The sequence below is a fragment of the Rhinatrema bivittatum genome, chromosome 3 (genome assembly GCF_901001135.1).
Source record: "Rhinatrema bivittatum chromosome 3, aRhiBiv1.1, whole genome shotgun sequence".
NCBI classification, from domain to species: domain Eukaryota; kingdom Metazoa; phylum Chordata; class Amphibia; order Gymnophiona; family Rhinatrematidae; genus Rhinatrema; species Rhinatrema bivittatum.
In genome coordinates, this window is record NC_042617.1 from 43,761,235 (window position 1) to 43,770,800 (window position 9,566).

General features: G+C 43.0%; 1 pseudogene; it reads left to right on the forward strand.

Moving 5' to 3' along the window:
- Positions 1 to 595: 595 nt before the first annotated feature.
- Positions 596 to 7,224, forward strand: LOC115088507 (annotated as a pseudogene).
- Positions 7,225 to 9,566: the final 2,342 nt, after the last annotated feature.

Consider the following 9,566-nt stretch of genomic DNA (forward strand, 5'->3'; position numbering starts at 1 on the left):
TCGTCTTCAGCCGGCGCCATTTTCCAAAATGGCGCCGAAAAATGGCGGCGGCCAGAGACGAAAAAGATTGGACGGCAGGAGATCCTTCCGGACCCCCGCTGGACTTTTGGCAAGTCTCGTGGGGGTCAGGAGGCCCCCCACAAGCTGGCCAAAAGTTCCTGGAGGTCCAGCGGGGGTCAGGGAGTGATTTCCCGCCGCGAATCGTTTCCGTACGGAAACGATTCGGGAGGGTGGGGGATTTAATTTAAAGGGTCGGGGGTGGGTTTTAGGGGGTTTTAATGTGCCGGTTTTTCGATTTTTCGATTTTTAACGATTTTTAACGATTTTTCACGATATTTTACCCCCCCAAACGGCAACAATACGATTCCCTCCCCCTCCCAGCCGAAATCGATCGTTAAGACGATCGAGGACACGATTCACATCCCTACATTATATATCCTTCTCTTGGATAAGACAGCAACAACATCAAATAATGACTGATTTATATCAAATAACCCCTCTGTCTTGGGGGCTAATGCTTGCACTCTTGTCCCTAAAAGGGCACCTGGGGGCTATAAAGCCACCTACTGCAAGGGCTTCCTTCCACTCCTTCAATATGCAGGTGATCTGTGATGCCATGGTGATTGCCGTGGTTGTCATGCCCAGGTTTCTGGGATTCATCCATGATGCCTATATCATCTCACAGTTTGGAATTCATGACTGCTTCCAAGAAGGGCACATCACTGGGGTCTTTCTTCTAGATGGGAATGCACTTATCACTACCACCAAACAGCAACTCAGTTCTTCTTTTTGTCTTTCTCATATCTAGGTGGATTTACAGCATAGGACCAAGAGGATGCTCCATCATGGTTGTGTGAATTACTCTATTGCAGACCAGGATAGTCATTGAGAGAACCTTTGGCTGACTCAAAACATATTTCCATTGTCTGGACAGACCTGGGGGATGCCTTCTCTACAACACAGCTAAAGTCTAAACTGGCCAAAATCAGAGTCCTGCTTCCTCCAGAGGGTCTGTAAAATAAGCTGGATGAAGAGGAGGAGAAAGAAGAGTTGAGTCAGGAAGAATTGCAGGAGATACATTGCCTGAACCAATGACATGCTGTAGAGGAAAGAAACATCCTGATTCAAAGACATTTTAGATGGCTATGGTGAATTTATTTACATGGTGTGCACAATGTGATAAATAATACAGGAAATAAATTATTGTGCTCCCATGGCTGTCCTCTTTTTCAGGGTGGGTCAAGCTCTGGTATCTTGGACTGTCCAAGACTAATGCTCCTCTGCAGCACTGTCTGGTCATAGCTGATGCTGACCTCGGAGGACACAGGACCTGGGAAAAGTGGCATATCCTGTAACCTGCTGGATCACCCGGAGGGTTTTAATGCAGCATAGAAGATGGCCTGGCTGCTTTTGTAGGCCTATCCTCCTCAACCACCTGTACCCTTAGAAAGGGGGGGTATCTCTCCCTGGTAGTAGTGGCGGTGATGGCACAGGCTGCAACAGATCAGGTGATGGTGGTGGCATAAGAGGAGGTGGTACTATGATGGGTGGTGATGCAAGCATGGTGGGGCAGGTGGAACTCTGGCCTGGCAGGCACCATCCAGGCAGGTAGTGCTGCAAAAGCTGGTGGGGGTTGCATCCAGGGAGCCATTACATAGTATGGAGCTGGTGGGGCTGCAGCTGGCAGAGGTCACCCTCTGCAGCATCTCCCACCACACTGCAGTCTGGGCCTCCATTGCATCGCAGATGCCACCTAGCTCCAGCTGAACAACCTTGATCTCTTGCCACATGCCCTATATCTCAGTCCTGAGTCTTGCCATCTCCTCCATCAGTCTGGCATTCAGTTCAGTTAAGTGCTTCTCTGCTGGCATGTCCTGCCCCTCCTCTTTTTGAGGAGCAATAAGGCCCTCCTCTGCAGAGCTGGAGATTTGACATTTGTGAAAAGAGTATCTGTTGCATAGGTCTCATCCGTCTCTTCCTCTTTCTCCTCCTGCTACTCCATCACAGGCTGTTGCTGCTCTGATGTTAGGTGCTCCTCTGTGGATATCTCATCCTCCTCATTGTCCTCCTCTGTGCTAGAATGCAGTCCTGATGAGCGCTGCCTTGCTCTTTGGAGGCCACTTCATCCCAGGCCCTCAGAGTCATCGCCTGGCTGCTCCCCTGCAAAATAGAAAAGTGTACATACTTTAAAAATACATAATGTGGGGGTATTTCTCTTCACACTCACTTGACCTTCCTTTCTGTCTAACACCACATCTCTGAGCTCCCTCCATATCCTGGAATGTACCTCATCCACCCCATGATCTTGTCCGCTTTCAGTTTTCCTAGCTCTTTCCATATTTTCTCTCCTGTAAGCAGAGTTTCATACTCCACGCCCATCTACATTCTAGTCAACTAGCAACCGTCCTTCTCCAGGGTCTTCTTTAGTGAACACTGAATATTTGTTTAATATTTCTGCTGTTTCTTCATCTCTCTCCACACATTGATCCTTGTCCCTTTTGAATTTCACTCTACCACTTTGGGCCTTCCTCCTTTCTCTGATATATCTGAGAAATGTTTTTTCACCTTGTTTTACCTCTTTGGCAATCCTTTCTTCTGCTTCACCTTTTTCTTCCCTGATTTCTTTCCTCATCTCCCTCTGTTTCACCAGGTATTCTTCCCTGTGTTCCTCTTTTTGGGATCCTTTATACTTCTTGACAACTGTTCTTTTTATCTTTATTTTTTCAGCTACCTACTTTGAGAACCAGATCAGTTTTTATTCCTTTTACTTTTTTTTTACTTTTCTAACTTACAGTTTTGTTGCTTCAGGTACAAACTTAGGAGGTCATTTATCAAAATGCGGTAAGGGCTTATCGCATGCAAAAACGTGTTTACCGCATGCGATCGCACCATATCGTATGGTGCGATGCAAATTCCAAAAATAGGAGGAGTGGGTTAGCCTGCCTGCGAAGAGCTATCGCACAGCCATAACGCCGATTTTAACAACACCTCTTTGGATTGCGTTAGCTGCCGTGTTGAGAGAGAGAGAGAGAGAGAGAGAGAGAGAGCGCCTGGCCATAACATCGTGGCCCTAGCTTGATGGACTCTCTACCTGGGTAACATCAAGCTAGGTTGAGAGAACCTTGCCCAAATCTCATCTTGGAGTGAGTTTCCTCACTCCGAAGGCCATCAAATCTTCACAAGAGACCACTGTTCTGTTCATAGGTGTCACGTAGCATGTCAAAGTGGCCCCTAACCCCCTACACTCTTACCTAATCCCCACCTTGAGTTACTAGGTGGGCCTACCATAGGGATACAAATACCTGCCTATGGGCCACAATATTCTCTCTCTCTCTCTCTCTCTCTCATTAAAAATGGTCCCCCAGTGGTTGAATGCAGGAAATACAAGAGGTCTGGCACTTATCACAATTTGTGATAACTTAGCTCCTCGTGATAAATGCTATATTAGCATAAAACACGCCCCTTTTGCTATCGCATGCGGTACTTACCGCATTTTGATAAATCCAGGCCTTAGATTGTGAGCCCTCTGAGTGCCTGAAAAGCAGAATATAAATAGAAAAAAATAGCTCCTTTTAACTTGTCCCATTGTTGTTCTACCTCCCCCATTTTCTCCTAGTCTTCTAGTTCTTCCTCCAGTTATATATATATTTATATATTTATAGAAAGTCTGTGTAAGATTACATTGAAGATTAAGATTTCAGGTAACTTTCATCTACTGGGGTGGTAGGGACCCAGGGTAGAAGTGGTACCTGTCCCAAAGATCTGTCCAGTGTAGTGTGGCTGGAGGTGAATGGTAAGTGGGATATAGTAGTTTCTCAGATATTGAGACAATACCTTACAGAAAACATAAGAACATGCCATACTGGGTCAGACCAAGGGTCCATCAAGCCCAGCATCCTGTTTCCAACAGTGACTATAAGAACCTGGCACATACCCAAAAACTAAGTCTATTCCTTGTTACCATTGCTAATGGCAGTGGCTATTCTCTAAGTGAACTTAATAGCAGGTAATGGACTTCTCCAAGAACTTCTCCAATCCTTTTTTAAACACAGCTACACTATCTGCACTAACCACATCCTCTGGCAACAAATTCCAGTTTAATTATGCATTGAGTGAAAAAGAGCTTTCTCCGATTAGTTTTAAATGTGCCACATCTAACTTCATGGACTGCCCCCTAGTCCTTTTATTATCCAAAAGAGTAAATAACCAATTCACATTTACCCTTTCTAGACCTCTCATGATTTTAAACACCTCTATCATATCCCCCTTCAGCCATCTCTTCTCTAAGCTGAACAATCCTAATCTTTGTAGTCTTCACTCATAGGGGAGCTGTTCCATCCCCTTTATCATTTTGGTTGCCCTTCTCTGTACCTTCTCCATCGCAACTATATCTTTTTTGAGATGCGGCGACCAGAATTGTATATAGTATTCAAGGTGCAGTCTCTCCATTGAGAGATACAGAGGCATTATGACATTTTTCGTTTTATTCACCATTCCCTTTCTAATAATTCCTAACATTCTGTTTGCTTTTTTGACTGCCGCAGCACACTGAACTGACGATTTCAATGTGTTATCCACTATGACGCCTAGATCTCTTTCTTGGGTAGTAGCTCCTAATATGGAACTTAACATCGTGTAACTGTAGCATGGGTTATTTTTCCCTATATGCAACACCTTGCATATAGGGAAAAATACTTTCCACTATAGGTGGTCCAGCGGGAGTCCTGGAGTGATCTCCTGCACTCAGGCTGTTGGCTGCCGGTATTCAAAATGGCGCCGATAGCCTTTGCTCTTACTATGTCACAGGGGCTACTGGTGCCATTGGTTGGCCCCTGTGACATAGTAATGGCAAAGGCTATCGGCGCCATTTTGAATACTGGCAGCCGATAGCCTTTGCCCTTACTATGTGAATAGCCAAGTTTTTAAGATAGCAATGCTGGAGCAATTTTGAACAAGATTAATAGGATCCTTTAAATTATCTCTCTTGATGTAATATCTTCAAAGACAAATTCAATAGTCGACATGTTTCATATAGCTGTGTCAGGATAATTTACATACACCTAGCTAGTGATATAACTCTTACAATACAGATTTAAAATGTTACTGAATCAACCTCACAGGTGTCTGGGCAGATTTTCATAACACTTTTTCAAACATCCTTCAACTTCCCGTTGGAAATTATACAATGTCCTCTTTGTTTACTATATCTCATATAATGTCTTCTTTATAAACACTGTAAACACAAAGAGAGTTAACGAAAAGGACTGATCAGGTAATAATACTTTACACATGTGATATCCTATATCAGCTTTGTCACATAAAATACGTACTTTACCCCAATGAGATATAAAGTGGGATCCATGCGACAACTTTCTCTAATCAATATTTGTAAAAGAGTTGAATTTGTGATAAATCGCTATAAACTTCACCCCAGATGTGGGTAGCTTCTCAGATAGTTGCAAGTGCCATGAAGATCTTTATCCAACATTCTCAGTACACCATTCAATAGCAACCAAAATTGGCGTCTTCAGCCAAACTCTTCCAAAGATCACAATTTCTATTTGTTTTTCTTAAGATTCTACAACAAAATTTGCACTTTGAATAATAAAGCCACATCCTTTCAATTAATTTCTCACATGCAAAGTTTAATATTAAAAACTTACTTTTTTGATGTTAACAAATGTTTTTGCCGCCATAATGGCGGTGGCGTGGTGACTCGGCATCTAAGTTCGTGATGTAGTGACGCATTCAAAATCTATCCAATTCTTAAGCAATGCATCCATATGGCGTAATGACAGCGAAACGCCATAAATACGTTACATTAAATTACCCAATCAGCTTAATAATTTAAAAGGCTAGTCTTAATAGCTCAAATATGAAAATACTATAAATATATTAATATACAAAAAGTCACAGAATGTAAAGTCTTTCATTTCCTATCTGAGGAGGGGGCCAACTCTTAAGCATTTAACTCTGTATTTCAACAACTGAAAACCACTGTGCAAAACATCTTGTTAGTCACATAACTTTACTGCTGCTCCTGATGAAGAGCAAGTCTGTAGATCTCAAGTTTTAGGGCTTACAGGACAGGATACCATCATCAAAATGGGTGAGATTGGTTATCACAAGATAATATGCTTTCTGAGTTGCAGCTTTTATACTGTGGAACTCATTCCCAGAAGCATTATGTCAATTGGAATGTATGAAAACATTTACATCTATGCTGAAATTGTATTTATTGAAACAAGCTTATAGTTGATATTTTGGGAAGTTTTATTATAAAGTTGGCACATTTAGGCTAATGTTGGAATGAGAAGAAAATAAGGAAAGACCCAGATAGACCTGTTTCAGGCAGATGATGAAAGTATCTATTTTATTCTGTCAGTTTACTGAATGCTATATGATTTTTAGAATAAGAATGTTAATTATGTACATCACTTAGCCCTCGTGTGGGCGGGCTGATGGGCGGGCTGAAGAGCACCGGTGGAAGCCTGCATTGAGGTCCGGGGACCAGTGGCGCTCCTGATCCCGACGGGTCAGACGCCGATAGCGCGGAGTGCCTGTGGAAGCCGGGTCGAGGGAGCGGCGGAAGAATGGCGGCACCTGGAGAGAAGGACTCACTATAGGGTGGTCCTTCCGGAGTTTCCGGTGAGTTTTCTCGTGTGGGCGGGCCGATGGGTGGGCTGAAGAGTGCCGGTGGAAGGCCGCGTTGAGGTCTGGGGACCGGCGGCGCTTCTGTAAGTCCATAAGTCCGTAAGTCCATAAGTCCTGTAATTCCAAAAGTCCGTAAGTCCATAAGTCAGTAAGTCCACCGGCAGAAAAGCTCCTCGCAAGCAGCTGGCAACCAAGGCTGCCCGCAAAAGCGCCCCAGCCATGGGCGACATGAAGAAACCTCACTGCTACCGACCGGGCACCGTGGCTCTCTGAGAAATTCGGCACTACCAGAAATCCACCGAGCTGCTGATCTGCAAGCTGACCTTCCAGCACCTGGTGTGGGAGATCACACAGGATTTCAAGACCGACCTGCGCTTCCAGAGCTCGGCTGTCATGGCCCTGCAGGAGGCCAGCGAGGCTTACCTAGTAGGTCTCTTTGAGGACACTAATCTATGCGCCATCCATGCCAAGCGAGTCACCATCATGCCCAAAGACATCCAGCTGGCCCGCAGGCTCTGGGGGGGAGAGAGCTTAAAGAGACATAATCTCACCCAACAAAGCAAGCATTAGCAACACATAGATATTGATCATGCTATTAAAGGAATATACATCTGTTACTGTATTCATAGATACCTAACCGTAAGTCACATTGAGAACTCCTCCCAGTAACCCTCCATGCCCACCCTAATCAGCCCTCATAGTGACCCCTCACGCCCATCCTAAGCAGCCTCACCCCCATCCCCACACCCCTATAGCTCCCTAGTGATCCCCTATGCACACCCTAAGCAGCCTCCGCCCATACTACCCACTATCTAGTTAACCCATGTGGCTATGGTGCTCTGTGGTTGAATCATTACCAGGATGAGAAACAGTTCCCTCTCATGAGCCACCAGTAGGCATGCCAGATGAGTGACATCCCTGGTGGTGAAGTTGGGCTGGCGTGCTGGTGATGGCATTGCGTAATGAGCCTGCCCCAGAAGAGCCAAAAGCGTGCACATGTACGATATAAATGCAAATTTGCACATGAATGAAAAAACAGACGTATTGTGTATGTTAACATTATGCATATTTTATATAATGCACACACTCAATATAAAATTTACACACATGTGCACACAAATATGCAATTCTTTTAAAATTATTCTTCCTATCTGATATATCCTAAACCAAGCTTCCCATCATGTTTATCAGATAACTAACTTTGTCATTAGTCATATTATTTCTTCATCTGTAGGACAAAATAAGAATGAATATAACACATTTCACATGTCTCATCCCACTTGTGAATTATAAGTAGGTCTTTGCACTTATTTTACAGCAGCTTTTAGAAAGTGTATCCACAGAAATCCCTTTAAAACTTGCCCCCGTTCTGGATTTCTGTACAAATGTTTGCTTTTTTAAATCACAAAGAAGTCCATATTCAGTGGCTATTTGGTTGAACAAGTTAGTCAGATAAATATATCTTGCTAATTTGTCTGAGATATTCAGTGGCATAGGCACATGGCTGAATATACTCGGTAACAAGAGGTTCATATTCATTCACTGTCTGGATAGCAAAGTTAGCTGGATAAACTTACCAAGCTAACTTTAGAGGTGTATTCAATAGTGAATATAGATGGCTATTTTAAAGTTAGTCGAATAACTTTATCTGGCTAACTTTAGGATAGCTCTTTAGAGTGCCCAGACTTAGGGCCTCAGATACTAAGCATTTTCCCCATAGACACAGAATAGGAAAAAAGCCTTGGTAAGTCAGGCCCTTAGCTTGATAGGTCTGAATATCGGAGTTGGCCATATAACTTATCCAGCTAATGTAACTCCTCCCCTAAACAGCCTCTGGAATACCCTAAGTTACCTGACTAAACTTTTGCTGGATAATAAGAATTTAGCTGGATAAGTGCCCAAATATTTAGACGGATAACAAGGGAGTTATCGGGCTAAATGCCTCTGAATACTGGATACATTTATCTGGCTACATTTAAACCTGCTCAATAGGAAATCTAACGTGTTTGGCTAACTTAGCCAGATAAGTCTGAATATCACCAGTTATCAAGCCAAGTTAGCCAGATAGGTAGCCACACCCCAGAATGCCCGTATCCTGTGACCACTTAGTTGAATAACTGCTGAACATGGCTGAACAATCAAACAGTGTCAATTAGCCAAATAAGTCCGAACATATCTAGCTTAAGTGGTGTTTAATATCAACCTCCCAGTGTCTTGAGACAGGATTATTTTGGCAAAGCCCAGGCATATCAAAGCCATTGTATTCACTGTGAACCAGTACCTCCACTCTTTTTAGTTTTATATTTTTAAGAAGTAAAATGATACCATTATGGGAGTACATTAATAACAAAAGTGCCATGGTAATATCAGCATTTAAGCAGAACCCAGTAATTGAACAAAAGATTAGTGTCTCTACTTTTCTTAGGCAGAATAAAAATTGATAATGTTAAGAACTCCTAATGCCTTATATTTGCATTACTACATTACTTTATGTGAAAAATACATTTAAAACATTAGGTGCTAATAGTAAAGGAAATAATATATGTAACCATTTCCTCTTTGACATGATGGGACTAACAGATAGTGAGTGAGTCATAAGAACATAAGAAATTGCCATGATGGGTCAGACCAAGGGTCTATCTAGCCCAGCATCCTGTTTCCAACAGAGGCCAAACCAGGCCACAAGAACCTGGCAATTACCCAAACACTAAGAAGATCCCATGCTACTGATGCCAGTAATAGCAGAGGCCATTCCCTAAGTCAACTTGATTAATAGCAGTTAATAGACTTCTCTTCCAAGAAATTATCCAAACCTTTTTAAACCCAGCTACACTAACTGCACTAACCACATCCTCTGGCAACAAATTCCAGAGCTTAATAGTGCATTGAGTGAAGAATTTTCTCCGATTAGT